The sequence below is a fragment of the Brachyhypopomus gauderio genome, chromosome 5 (genome assembly GCF_052324685.1).
Source record: "Brachyhypopomus gauderio isolate BG-103 chromosome 5, BGAUD_0.2, whole genome shotgun sequence".
In the NCBI taxonomy this organism is placed as follows: domain Eukaryota; kingdom Metazoa; phylum Chordata; class Actinopteri; order Gymnotiformes; family Hypopomidae; genus Brachyhypopomus; species Brachyhypopomus gauderio.
Window position 1 is genome coordinate 1,142,562 of NC_135215.1, and position 15,576 is coordinate 1,158,137.

At 43.5% G+C, this 15,576-nt stretch overlaps 1 protein-coding gene across 1 annotated transcript in view; it reads left to right on the forward strand.

The window, feature by feature from the left end:
* The window catches only part of slc2a13a (solute carrier family 2 member 13a), a 46,663-nt gene that overhangs the window by 12,728 nt on the left and 18,359 nt on the right, over positions 1-15,576 (forward strand). The gene's annotated exons all lie outside the window — the stretch shown is intronic.

Below are 15,576 nucleotides of genomic sequence, written 5' to 3' on the forward strand. Positions count from 1 at the left end.
GACACAGACACTTACACACACACGCGCCGTGGAGACAGTGACAGATACACCTCACATCTCGTATGTGTAACGCCAGTGGCCGTTTGGATTAAATCTCCACCCAGCGTCTGCCTAGGAGTGTGTGTCAAACCTACCCACACCTGCAATTGCAAGTCTGCTGTTTTCTTCTTATCTAAAGGTACAATTACATGTCCAGAGAAAAATATGATGTCGTGTATGTCAAAACTGAATATTCTCACATAAGTTAGAATGTGATTTTAGTTTGACATGGGGACCTCCTTGCTGGGAAATGCTCCTTAAAGTATAGCACACAGTGATGTATGTAGGTGGCAGAGTTGCCAAGGTGAACAAAATATGTATAAATAAAATATGTATAAAACATTAATCAACATTAATTATCAATGCCAATTTTGGCTTTTTAATCACATAATATAGTTCCCCTTCTTCTCCCCTGGAAGTGTAATTACTAGGTTTGCTTGAAGTTGCAGTTGAGAGCATCTTTGACATTAGGGCCCAAGATAGTGTAGACATGCCCAATGGAAAATAGAGAGAAAGAGAGAGAGAAAGAAAGAGAGGGAGGGAGGGGTGGCAAAAGGGTGATATAAAAGCCAAGACTGGAAAGGACTGTTTTCCTGCTTTCCTTATCTTCTATGATGAGAACTCAATTACCGGTCTAGAATCAATGGCACAAACACAGTTAATCACAGTTACTCATTTTCAGATCGCAGTTAAAGCATCTTTAAATAGGTTCTATAAAGATACATTTGAAGAATGAATTTACAGTGTCTGTAAATTGGTTTGGCAAAACGGAAGGCAATCTCCCATTGGAGGAGACAGGCTCTGTGCCTTATTTTGGCTGATATAATTTAGCGTCATAAACAATCTTCATCTGGGTGATGATTCATTTCATGGGCATCTGATCTCTTTGTGGTTTAATGATAGAGTCTATTTATATTTTTGATGAATATAGCATCTAAATTCTGGCCCTTATATTTATTTACCACCAGTCAAGAAGCACTTTTGAAGCTTGCATAGTGAAACACAGCGACTGAAGAGATTGTATTAGACATTGTTCATGATTTAATGTATTAGGCAATATTAAAGATTGTTTTCATAGGGAATTAATAGGAATTAGTGAAATTAGAGTGCATAGTCTGATGACACTGGTTTTCAGTCTTCTTATGTTGAGTTTATGGGAATGTAAACCCTGCGTGTGGTGTGCATTCTGTTTACTCAAACAACAAGCTTTGCATTTCACACCTTTCTAATAACCTAATAACCTCACGCTGCCTTCACCAACATCATCATTCTTTCTCTGGAAACATTTGATAGTTTTACTTAGAACTTGCTGTAATTGAAAATTAAGATGTGGGAAACATGCTCTTCTAATCCATTTCAGCTAATCTAATTTAATCTTGTTTAAGATTATTGTTTTCTGATATGCTTTTCTTCTATTTACCCAAGAGAGGAAAACATGTTTTTTAAGAACATATGCCTTGTTTCCTGTTTGCATCTTTTTGTTTTTTTTTTTTTTAGATTATTTTTTTCTCATGACGCACAACTTGTCCTCTTCGGTAGATTACAGGAAGGGGCACTAGTAAAAAATAATCAAGCATTTTTATACTTTTGTCTATTAACTTCCCACCAATGGTTGCAAATAAAATGCCAAGGCTAATCACCAGTTTACTAGAAACATCTACTTTGTACTGACACTAACTGAATGCTGCATTGGGTGCTGCTGTATTATAGGTACGTTGTATGGGTGTCTAAGTCCTACCCTGTAGTGCTACATATAGCATGGTAGTGGGTGTTGTGTGCTAGTGGGAGTGTATCAAGGAAAGTCAAACTCAAATATATTTATATTGCACTTTACACAACAGCCACTGTCAAAAAGCGGCTTTACAGACGTCTGAGTCCAAGCCCCGAGTGAGTAAGCCAAAAGAAACGATGTAAACGTACAAACTTCTTAAGAGCAAAGAGCAAACCTAGAGATAGATAAATGATGATGATGATGAAGAATCAAAGGAGGAGCCCATCCTCATCTGATCAAAACTAGGCACAACAACAGCAACAGTGTAAATAATGTAAGACCAAATAAGTAATAAGGAGAAGTGGGCAATGGAAGACTACGTTTGATAGGTGTAGGGTGTCTGAAACCCACCTGCTGCAGGAACGGCCCAGGAACGTCTGTCCAGGGCTCTGGAGAAGTGGGAGGCTGGGGTGGAGATGGAAGCAGACACAGTAGCTGAGACAAGTGGAGGCCCAGCACCAACACGGGGAGTAGATGTACCTTCTCAGAGAGGGTACATTATTAGACATACTCAAACAGTGATGAACAGATGTGAACATCTCAACATCTCAACATCCCAGTTTATGCTAACATTTAGTGCCACAAACCCTAGAGATGTAGAGAGGTAATTAATAAAAACGCATGACTAAATGAATACGTTTCTAGGGTTAAATATTGAGACTGAGTCCCCAGATACCAGGAGGTTATTCCATAGTGTAACCCCACCCTTGCGTCTGTCACTATAAGACAGTGTTGAGTATCACCTAAGAACCAAGGGTTGGCTTCACATGTAGGTTCAATGAGGAGACTGCTGTGAGTTACCTGCCTAATTACTGAATTAGGCCTGTAAGGTCCACCACAAATACCATACATACGCAATAGACTGATAACCTGAGAGAAATGTATTGACTTAATAAAGGCATTCGCAACACAATGAAAATTAAATTAAAAAATCAAATTAAGAATGAGTACTGGACAAAAAAGTAAATAAATAAACAAAACAGAATTACCACATCACTTGTATTATCTACCCAATGTTAAATTTGCAATACACAGATATTTGTATAATGACAATGTTTGAATCCTATTTGGCCAATTAAATGTATTTTTTCTTGAAACAAATAAAATGTCTGAGATCTCAGGTATATAAAAAATGAAATAAAATAGTCCCTTCAGTTCAAAAATCACCTGGGGTACCCAAATTCCTACCGCCCTTTTCCACTGTGAATGTCCGAGATGGGTATTGCAATGGAGAAGAATATGAAGATGTGGATTGACTCTTCCCTCCCAAAGGCGAGTGGCAACGGCGAAGATGCAGACTGAAGGAAGCAGAAAATGGCGGAAGAACCGGGAACCCAATCAAAGGACTCAAAAAAAAAACCAGCCGAGAAATCTGTAGCTCAAAAAAAATATCCAAAATCCTACGCTGTCCTATTTGGTCACAGATCGATCACCTTCTCTGGGTCAGCGTCTGATAAATCGCCGAATTCCTAGGTGTGACGAATTCTCAGAACTATTATAAAATTATATTGAACTTTTCTTGCGTTCAGCAACTGCATCCACAATGCGCTGACAGAAGGAAAAGAAAGAAAAACTCACAGACGTCTATCATCCCTATCAATTCGCGCGCTGAATGCCCACGTGACAACCTACAAATCTAAATTAAAGTAGACATTAATATGTACTGCTGGCATCTCTACTCAAATGATTCCCTTTTTTTTCTAAAAATAATGAATTTATATTTAAAGGGCCATGGTCTTTTAAACTACGTAAAGCAATAAAAAAATAAAGCAGAAATAACCTGGGGCTCAGAAAATCCAGGTTACACCCTCCCCCTCTTACTGCATGAGGCCCTGCATGCACACTAAACCCTACAAGAGACTTCATGGGGGGTACTAGACACTGGACCAATGAGATCTTGCAGACTCTCAAAAAATGAACTAAGGGCAAGGATCAAGGGTTTCCCCAGTTCATCATACAGTTGTGAACAAATTTATTCAACCCCCACTGAAATAAAGTGTTTTGGCCAGTTTGACATTGATTTTGATCATTTCAGTCATCTTATTTACAATTATATCAAAGAGGCACTTATAAATTAGACAAACATAACATAATATTTATGATGGAATAACCACAAATGTCTTTACTGTGCTCACATCATTATCAGTTTTATTCAACCCCCTAGTGACATTATTTTTTAGTACTTAGTACAACATCCTTTTCCAGTTATGACAGCTTTCAAGCGTGAAGCATAGCTTGACACAAGTGTCTTGCAGCGACCTATGGGTATCTTAGCCCATTCTTCATGGGCAAAAGCCTCCAGTTCAGTCACATTCTTAGGCTTGCGCACTGCAACTGCCTTCTTTAGGTCCCACCAGAGGTTCTCAATTGGATTTAAGTCTGGTGATTGCGATGGCCACTCTAGAATGTTCCAGCCTTTCATGTTCAACCATGCTCTAGTGGACTTGGATGTGTGCTTCGGATCATTGTCCTGTTGGAAGGTCCAACGTCTCCCAAGCCGCAGGTTTGTGACTGACTCCATCACATTTTCCTCCAAGATCTCCTGGTACTGAAGGGAATTCATGGTACCCTGCACACGTTGAAGCTTTCCTGTACCATTAGAAGCAAAACAGCCCCAAAGCATAATTGACCCCCCGCCATGCTTCACAGTAGGCAAGGTGTTCTTTTGTTCATAAGCCTGGTTCTTCCTTCTCCAAACATAGCGCTGGTCCATTGTCCCAAACAGTTCTAATTTAGTTTCATCTGACCACAGTACACTGTTCCAAAACCTTTGTGGCTTGTCCACATGACTTTTGGCATACTGCAGTCGACTTTTCTTGTTCTTTGGAGTCAGCAAGGGGGTGCGTCTGGGCGTTCTGGCATGGAGGTCTTCGTTATGCAGTGCGCGCCTTATTGTCTGAGCTGAAACTTCAGTGCCCACATCTGACAGGTCTTTTTTCAGTTCCTTAGCAGTCACGCGGGGATTTTTCTCCACATTACGCTTCAGGTAGCGCACAGCAGTCGCGGTCAGGATCTTCTTTCTGCCACGACCAGGTAACGTTTCCACTGTGCCCTTTAACTTGAACTTGTGAATGATACTTCCGATAGTGTCTCTTGGAATATTTAACAACTTCGCAATCTTTTTATATCCATTGCCATTCTTGTGAAGAGCAATAACCTCTTCTCTTGTCTTCTGGGACCATTCTCTTGCCTTCACCATGCTTGGAAACACACCAGTAGATGTCTAGAAGGAGCTGAGTATCACAGTCCTTTTAAATCTGCCTAATTGGTGCTTATCATGCTTGATTGCTGCTCGTTGACATCCACAGATGTTTTCAATACCTGATGGAAAACACTGGAATGAACCTCTGTTCTTAGGAGTGGTAGTCGTAAAGGGGTTGAATAATTGTGTCAATGAAGAAATCACAAAAAGGCCATTTAATACTTTATGACAAAAAAAATTGATGCTATCTTAGTTGCATTTAGTTCTTTAACAAGTCCTTGTAAGATTTCATTATGAACACAATTACAAATGTGCACTGAATTCCATAAAACCCTTCGCAGCATTGGGGGTTGAATAAATTTGATCACAACTGTAGGTGAACTTATGTGGAACACGTCTTTCTCTGCTAGAACGCCTGGGCTCGGGGATGTGCTGTTCTTGAATGACACTTGTGTCCTCTTCAGGTCCTCGAGGGACAAGGTCATGGTCATGCTGCTGATCAGAGGGGACTGCCTCACTTCCCTTATGACCCGGTGTACTGCTTCCACTCCTGTCCCCTTCTGGTGTGTCACACTTGGGAATGTCTACAATGACATACTCCCTGGATTGGGCAAAAGGTGACTCAATCAGTTCGGTGGATTGTTCAGGACTTAACTGTTCAGATGTAAACGAGTGTGGGGTGTTAAAGTTAGGGACATTTGGTTTCAATGGGGTTGGAAATTGTTTCTTGGGTACATATGTTATTTCCTGAATAAAAGGGTCATGAAAAGTAATTTGCGTGGGTGCCTCGAAAATACAATCAACCTCCTCTTCATCTGTAAAATCCCCTTCTGAAACATCACATTCTGCCAAGTGTTTTTTTAGCTTATTCCTTCTCGAACCTACCCTCTTTGCTTTATTTGGCCCTGGCCCCTGCTCTGGAGTTTCCTCAACAGGCAGAAATCCACAGGGCAAAAGCAGGTCTCTGTGGAGAGTTCGATGCGGCCCACTGCCCTTCTCGGGCTTGACAACATACACAGGGCCACCATCGATTTGTTTCAGAACAACGTGAACTGATCGCTCCCACCTGTCGGCCAACTTATGTTTCCCACTAACATTCCTCACCAGGACCCGGTCACCTTCGACTAACTCAGCAGCTCTGACTTTGACATCAAACCGCAGTTTATTCCTTTCCCCTGCTTTCTTTGAGTTTTCAGCCGCCAGAGAGTAGCTCTCATGGAGGTTTCGACGCAAATTCTGCACATATTCTGAATGTGTCTTATGGGTCTCGGTAGGAGGGCCAATGCCCAAGATGAGATCAACTGGAAGGGTCGGCTGCCTGCCGAACATCAACTCGTAAGGGGAGTACCCAGTTGTGTCATTCCTTGTGCAATTGTACGCATGCACAAGGGGTTTGACAAAATCCCTCCAATGTTGTTTGTTCTTTTCCTCCAAGGTTCCGAGCATGCTTAACAGGGTCCTATTAAAGCGCTCCACAGGGTTTCCTTGGGGATGATAGGGTGTAGTACGCACCTTCTCTGCCCCAATCAGCAAACACAGCTCTTTGATTGTGTGGGATTCAAAATCCCTTCCCTGGTCACTGTGAAGGCGACTAGGAAACCCATAGTGGACAAGGAAGTTTTCCCACAGGGCCTTAGCAACCGTCCTGGCCTTCTGGTCCTTAGTTGGCACTGCCACAGCAAACTTTGTGAAATGGTCAGTTATGACCAGAATGTTCCTCATATCATGGCTGTCAGGCTCAAGGGACAGGTAGTCCATGCAAACCAACTGTAATGGGTAAGTTGTTTTAATGTTGACCATCGGTGCTGCTCTCTGCGGTTGAGCTTTCCTCCTGAAACATCTTTCACAGGTTTGGCACTTCTTGTCAATGGATTCCTTCATCCTTGGCCAATAAAATCTGGCTCTAGCCAGACTTAGCACACGCTCAGGTCCTAGATGACCAACTTCATCGTGTAGCCCATGAAGAGCTCTGTCTCTATATTGCGCCGGCAACACGAGCTGATAGACCACGTCTCCTCGATCAAGACACTTCCTATGGAGGATGCCATCCCTAAGTTCAAGCCTTTTCCACTCTCTAAGGAGCAACTTGACCTCTTGCGGCTCTGCGCTTACAGCTTTGAAGCTGGGCTTTTGTGCACCGCCCATTAAGGTGATGACCTTCTGAATTGATGGGTCCTCCCTCTGTGCCTTATACCAGCATTCCTTTGTCATGCCAGGCAGGGTTGTTTGGCCTTGGCCAGTAAACATTTCAGGCACAGACGAAGCATCTGTGGCAAGCGACTCTGCAAGAACAGGGAGCTGCAGTGAGATGACTGTATGACGTAGACAGAGGGCAGGAATTACATCTGTGGGGATCTCCCTTTTCTCCCCCTCTAAAATGCGCTTCGCCATTGCCTCAATCCTCTCCTTCTCCTGTAGGAAGTCCTCGTCATCTTGAGGTGGGGCCTGTGGACGTCGAGACAGACCATCTGCATCACTGTTACTATGTCCTGCTCGATACTTGATATTGAACCTGTATGTCGACAGGGCAGCCAACCAACGGTGTCCTGCCGCATCGAGCTTAGCAGAGGTAAGGACATAAGTGAGCGGATTATTATCTGTCAGGACAGTGAAATCAGTACCGTAGAGGTAATCATTAAACTTTTCACAGATTGCCCACTTTAGAGCCAGGTACTCTAGCTTGTGAGCTGGATAATTTCGCTCACTCTTTGACAAGCCTCTACTGGCATAGGCTATCACGCGGAGCTTTCCACCTTGCTCTTGATAAAGAGCAGCTCCCAGACCCTCACGGCAAGCATCCGTGTGCAGCACGTATGGAAGCTTGGGGTTGGCAAAGGCTAGGACCGGAGCAGATGTTAACTTGTCAATAAGTGTTCTGAAAGCAGACTCACACTCAGGTGTCCACTCTGCACTGAAGGGAGAGCGAGGATGGACACAGCTCTTTGGCCGGTCCCTCTTGTAGACTTTTACCTCTCTTCTTGGCTGGATAATATCCAACAGTGAGAGAGTTGAAGGGCTTGGCGATTTTAGAATAGCCCTCCACAAAACGCCTATAATAACCTGCAAAGCCCAAAAAACGCTTTAGTTCTTCTCTATTCACAGGACGAGGCCAGTCCTTGAGAGCAGAAATTTTTCCTGGATCAGTGTGGACCCCTTGGGCATCCACCACGTGACCAAGGTACTTTACTGATGACTTAAAGAACTGGCACTTCTCAGGTGACAATCTTAGGCCATAGTCCTTGAGTCGGTGTAGTATCTTCATGAGTCTCTCCTCATGCTCCTCAAGGGTTTCTGAAAAGACTATAAGGTCATCTAAGAACACAAAAACCTCACTCAGATGCAAGTCTCCAACGCACTTTTCCATGAGGCGTTGGAAGGTGCTCGGAGCATTGGTCACACCCTGCGGCATGCGGTTGAATTCATAGAAGCCCAAAGGACATGTAAATGCTGTTTTTGGTTTGTCCTCCTCTGCCATCTCCACCTGATAATACCCTGACCTGAGATCCATCACTGAGAACCACTTTGCCCCACTCAATGCCGAGAACGTCTCCTCAATATTGGGGAGGGCATATGCATCTTTTATAGTGCGGGTATTCAGCTTCCTATAATCGATACACAGCCTAATCTTCCCATTTCTCTTCCTTACTAACACCACTGGTGAGGCGAAGGGACTCTCTGACTCACGTATGATTCCAGCATCAAGGAGCTCTCTGAGGTGCTGTTTCACAGCCTCCCTATCACTGGGATGTATGGGCCTCGGGCGCTCCTTAAAAGGCGTTGGGTCCTGCAAGCGTATACGGTGTTTCACAGCAGTTGTATGACCCAAGGAGAGCTCATCAGCAGCAAAGACCTCTGGGATTGAATTTAGCAGGTCTGAAATTTGTCGTTTCCATTCCTCAGGCATAGGGGAGTCATCAAGATTGAACGCAAACTGCTCACCTGGAGTCTGAGAATTAGTGGCAACACACTGCATGGAGTTTAGGGGCATTGCACTCTGAGCAGCAGATATCTCACCAATGACACACCTCGGAGGCAGAGTGACATTGTGGTCTGTTATGTTTCTAAAAGTAACAGGAATCTTGCTGGAGGCCTTACAGGTGATGTTTATAAGTGCACACTCAAGGAATAGCCCACCTGGTATGGAAAAAGATCCAGGGGGTTCAAGGACAAAACACGTGCTTGGATGCTCGTTCCCAACCCTGACATCCCCAACCACACATAGCTTATGCCCTGCTGGGATGGTGACGGGATTTCTCCCATGCAACTTCACAGGATGAGGTTGATTTAGACTTTTGCACATTTTGGCAACATAATGAAAGAGCAAAACGAACTGGTCTGACCTCCTCTGGAGGCTCGGCCTGTCATGATTCATCCCACGCTGATAAAGTTGCAGCAGAACATTTGTGCCAACCAGCATTGGGACTTGGCTGTTAAACTGGCACTCGGGGACAACAAGCGCTAGGGTAGTTAGCCGCTCCTCCGTACCAGTAACACCATGTGGGAAAGTTAGTGGGATCTCAATATAGCCCAAATACGGTACAGATTGACCCCCAGCCCCCTCAATCTCGAGCAGATGACAGATGGGCTGGATAGGAAAGGACAACAGATATCTGGAACAGAAAGTCTCTGAGACGGTTGTGACCTGGGACCCGGTATCAAGAATGGCTCGGCACTCTATGTCCCCTATGGAGACTGTAGAGACACAGCGAGGGCCGATCAATCCGGAAGGTAAGGCATTGGGAGATTCATTACCGCTCCCAGAGGCTTCAGTTTCAATTTCCACACTGTGGATCATCGCTGCGGGACTTGTCTGATTGACGTCCTCAGCTCCCGCTCGTCCCACTGCAGGAGCCTCTACAAGTTTAAAGATGATCCGGCGCCTCCTTGTCGTGCCCAAAACCTGTTACGTTTATCTCGGAGCTCTGCATTCTTTTTACGAACAAGGCCAGGGTTAGGTTCATTGGTGCATTTTACGGCAATGTGGCCATCTTCTCCGCACTTAAAGCAGAACCATGGTTTTGGCTGAGTGGGAGTTTGGGGTGTCGAAGGACTTGTGACATGGCCAGCTAAACTTTCACCTCGTAAGGGTGCTTCCTTCTTTGGTGAATCACTCAGGGGCTCTTCACGCTTAAAATCTTTAGTCTCCTTGTGTATTAGCTGTGCAACTTGTTTCCGAAGTTCTGCAACTTCCCTTTCAATCTTGGAACTTACATCAGGCTTTGTGGGAATTATGGCAATAGGTTCCTCATCAAACACTGGTAGACTCAAGACTGAGTGAACATGTGCTGCAGCTTTTGTACTTCCCAGATGCTTTTTCATTCGGTCCATCTTGGCAGCCCGCCGATCCTCCTCTGTTCTCAATAGCAACAGTAATTCTGGAAAAGACGGGGGACTAGTTTTCCTGTGCTCTAGTTGGAGGCCAATGATCAAACTCTGGTCCCAACATCCTCTGCAAAACTGCCTGAGTAAATACTTGTCTGATTCACCAGGTGAAACCCCCCCTCTAGAGATGGCTTTGGTAAGAAGCGTTTGGAGACGGTTCAGGTAGATAGAGGGCTTCTCCCCGGAATTCTGGTTTGAACCCAAAAATGTTGCAAAGAGCTCTTCACCATCCTCTACCACCCCAAAAGCAGATTCAAGCTGAACGAGGTAAGCTTCAGGTGGTGCATTTGTTCCAAGTGGCTTGACCACATCAGCTGCAGGGCTGAGCAGACTCTCCAAAATCCTTCTCACCTTTTGGGAATCCGATAGTGAAACATCCTTGAGGAGAAGGTCTACCTGGGTGCGCCAGGCATCATAGTCAACCTCGCCATTTGGCTTGGGAAACCGCCCAGAAAAGGTTCTGACTCTGCTCTGACTAAAGTTAGATGGTGAAGCTTCATTACGAATGAAATGCTCAACAATAACTTTCTGGACTTGAGGTGGGTTGATGGCACTTGCATTCAGAAATGGAGAGCTTGTAGGGGAGCTGAGACAGGGAGCATTAGGAGCTGGATCAGAACGGCTTGGCTCAGCATTGTCAGGGTGATCCCCATCAGTTGTTCTATTGTCGCTACTGGGTGTAGGAGTATCTGACAACTGGAGGTGAGTATCAGGGCTCGGGAGGGGGGCAGCGTCAGGTTGGACTGGTCCTAACTCCCGCTGAAGCATATGCCAAAAACCAGCTTTACTTCTCCCAGCGAGAGTGCTCAGTTCGGCTAAACATCTCTGGGCTAACTCTCTACCAAGCTCCTCTCGACACATCTCGCGAATGGTTTTAACATGCCAGGTAATGTTGGGATCACCAGGGCTAGGTACCTGGCCAAGGTTTGCAGGATCGAGCCTCAAAATTGACCGTTCTGATGAATACTCTACAAGGGCTCTGGCCCTCGGCTGATCTGGCACGTCAGGAACCCTGACTATTTTTTTTACATCTCCATTAACCTTAAAGAAGTCGATTATCTCACCATCGGTGTACTGTTCATCTATGCCTGTAATGTAAAGGCTACTAGGTCCATGTACATCAAACTGGTTGCACAGATCCATTTTATCAGGTGTTAAGGTTTAACAATGGTTTGGGTCTATCTCAATAATATTTTGACAATGGGTTGAGTCTAAGCTCCTGCTGTGTTCCTGCACATCAATTTTTTTTTAATTATTATTAATTAATTAATTATTATTTTTTATTTTTTTATTTTTTGAAAAAATCTATTTGGGGTGGGACCTAGCTTAACTGCAGCAGTCTCCTGGCTGGCTCGCCACTTTGTAACCCCACCCTTGCGTCTGTCACTATAAGACAGTGTTGAGTATCACCTAAGAACCAAGGGTTGGCTTCACATGTAGGTTCAATGAGGAGACTGCTGTGAGTTACCTGCCTAATTACTGAATTAGGCCTGTAAGGTCCACCACAAATACCATACATACGCAATAGACTGATAACCTGAGAGAAATGTATTGACTTAATAAAGGCATTCGCAACACAATGAAAATTAAATTAAAAAATCAAATTAAGAATGAGTACTGGACAAAAAAGTAAATAAATAAACAAAACAGAATTACCACATCACTTGTATTATCTACCCAATGTTAAATTTGCAATACACAGATATTTGTATAATGACAATGTTTGAATCCTATTTGGCCAATTAAATGTATTTTTTCTTGAAACAAATAAAATGTCTGAGATCTCAGGTATATAAAAAATGAAATAAAATAGTCCCTTCAGTTCAAAAATCACCTGGGGTACCCAAATTCCTACCGCCCTTTTCCACTGTGAATGTCCGAGATGGGTATTGCAATGGAGAAGAATATGAAGATGTGGATTGACTCTTCCCTCCCAAAGGCGAGTGGCAACGGCGAAGATGCAGATTGAAGGAAGCAGAAAATGGCGGAAGAACCGGGAACCCAATCAAAGGACTAAAAAAAAACCAGCCGAGAAATCTGTAGCTCAAAAAAAATATCCAAAATCCTACGCTGTCCTATTTGGTCACAGATCGATCACCTTCTCTGGGTCAGCGTCTGATAAATCGTCGAATTCCTAGGTGTGACGAATTCTCAGAACTATTATAAAATTATATTGAACTTTTCTTGCGTTCAGCAACTGCATCCACAATGCGCTGACAGAAGGAAAAGAAAGAAAAACTCACAGACGTCTATCATCCCTATCAATTCGCGCGCTGAATGCCCACGTGACAACCTACAAATCTAAATTAAAGTAGACATTAATATGTACTGCTGGCATCTCTACTCAAATGATTCCTTTTTTTTCTAAAAATAATGAATTTATATTTAAAGGGCCATGGTCTTTTAAACTACGTAAAGCAATAAAAAAAATAAAGCAGAAATAACCTGGGGCTCAGAAAATCCAGGTTACAATAGCATGAGAGCTTTAAAGGAAAAGTCCCTCTCCCATCAGTCCTTCTCTTTATTCTGTAGTAGGTACTAAAAAGAGCCTGTTCTTTTAGATCTACACATGGCAGACCATAATGCACAAAAGGATCTTTAAGGTGGCAGCAAGATCTTATTCAAAGTATTTTATAATCAATACAAATTTGTACAGGGAGCCAATGCAATGTAACTAACATAAGAGTAGTATGATCAAATGTTCCAGTTACAGTAAGAACACTGGCTGCTGCATTTTGACAACTCACGTTTGTTTATGCACTTAGTGGTGAAACCAGATTATAAGGCATCACAGTAGTCCAATATGGAGGCAATGAATGCATTGCCTAGCTTTTCTACCCTGTAATGGTGTATATTAAAATAGTACATTTTTAATCTTTGTAATGCTCCAGAGGTGGAAAAAGAATATCCAAAAAATATTAACGTGATTAAGCAGTATGACAGAGCAGTGCTGATAGACTTGTCGTCAGAAGTTGACCTTTAACAAAGAGTTGATAGATTGACACCAATTGTGCATGTCAACAGATGGTCTATAGTCTATAATTGTTCACCTACAAGGTGTTTCTAATAAATAAAGATTTTTAATGAAGGCGGTGGGTGTAGACCTAGTGGTAGATGCCAGATAATTTGCCTGAGGGCCGACGGCTCCCTTTGGGGTCTAATCAAAACCTGCTACTGGCCTCCGCTTGCAGTGGTGAATGAATAAAACCCAAACAAGCGTTAGCAGAGTTCGCCGTGTGACAGAGCAGCCAGATGAGACACGGTTAATTAAGCAGCTCTTTGAATTGCCCTCATCGGCTTTAAGAGCGTGACCACGAAGGCACTTGCGCACTCAATCAAAAGCACAAGCATCTGCGAATTAGGTGCGTACTGCTGAAAATTTTCACAGATCACGCCATGAGAGGGGAACCATGTGGCACGGAGCTCCACTTTGCCAATCCTACTTTAGAGATATTTATGAAGGGGTTATTGGCAGTGGGAAAGAGCTTGCTGGCATTCATTGTGCACCCAGAACCTTCCATCACACCTGGGGCTCGGGCAGGTGTGAGAAAGAAATGGATTACAATGGCTGGATGGATTTACTTTAGGACACTACAGTTTGTGATGGTTGTTTGAAGCACTGCATTGCAATGGCTGCATTTTGTGTATTAGTACTATAGGCTTGACTTGAAGATTTAAGACTCTGAAACAGGTGTTCATCTCTGTGGTTTCTGTGGTTAAGTGCTGTCAGTAATTATGGAGGCACCATGTCCAGTGCTGATGGGACGTGATACTCGGGGTTGGTTTTCTAAAACTGTCACTCATACTGCTGAGAGAACGCAGTGCATTTAAAAGTAGCAAGTCTAACTCTGATTCTATGCACTGACGCAGTCTCCCGCCGACCAAAAGGCAAGTAATAATTAAATTTGTGGGTCTACCTAAGGTATATTTTGCTAACGCTTGCGTTGACGAAAGACTTAATGATCCAGTTCAATCTCGAAACCTGAAAACATCAGGGCCAATTTGATTGTGCAGTACTCGTACTTACTGCTAGTTATTATTAGCTAACCAGTTATAACAACTGTGGCCCTGCTAAAATGTTCAGCTCATCTGTTTTTACCACGCTGTCTCTGAGCACAGGGATAATGTTACGATGTTTTGTCCATTCCTGAGTTTTTAAACGGGTGTGATTGTTGAGGCTCGTCATGTTTTCCTCTGCATGGAGCCATGGCAGTATTCTCCCATTCAGTTCTCTTCTGCAGGCTGTTAAGACTCAGCGTCTGATCTTGAGTGTGAATCAGACCCAATTCACTCTGCACAAAGTGGAGCCTTGTCTGACCTGTCAGACGCGTTCCACTCAATCAGTTTGGGCTGAATCAATCGATTTTTTTCCCAGTGCCATGTGTAAAAAGAGGTGATTATCTATTTATTTGTTTGTTTACCATCTGCATGTAAAGCTCAAAGGCTCTAAGGTATATTTCATATACTTCATATTTCACATACTATAATATTTCATATAAAACATTCCTGAAGTACCGGACTATTCAGCTTTCTATACCTTTGGTGATGAAATTCTCAGTTTCAGTACCCGTCCTGACATTTTTATTTAGACATATTCTTTTTCTTTCTCTTTCTTTGAGTCAGTCATAAAGCAAACTATTATTTCGTCTCACTTGGGGAACATTTGTGCATTGTGTTCATCCTCTATTCAAAGCAGCGTGTGCAGTCTAAAAATGTTACCTTAACCTACGTTCCCTCTTCTCGTCCTGGAGTTCACAGCTGCGGTCCTCATTTTCCAGGAGCGCGGTATTCATGTGTAGTTCATTTCCTTTCCAATGTGCAGCGAGGTTGTTGTGTAACTCAAAAGTTTGTGTGCATGGAGATACATCTGTATTCTGGTTTAGGGTCTCCAGTACTGAGACTGGAGGTTGTCTGGCAGGCCGTGCGAGATGGATTCCTGATTGGCTTGTGGCTTTTTTTCTCATCTTGCTGGGTTCAGCTCTGGGAGCAGTGCACTATGGGGAAAGTGAAGCCATGTCACAGAACACATCAGGTGACTGCATCTTCATTCTCATGCTCAGATGATTAGAGATTGAGAGGGAGAGGCAGTATTTGAGCCTGTACACGTGTCTGCGTGGGTGCACATAAGTGCTTATGTGCTTGAGCACAATAGCTGTCTCCCGAAACTTCCATTTCATACAAT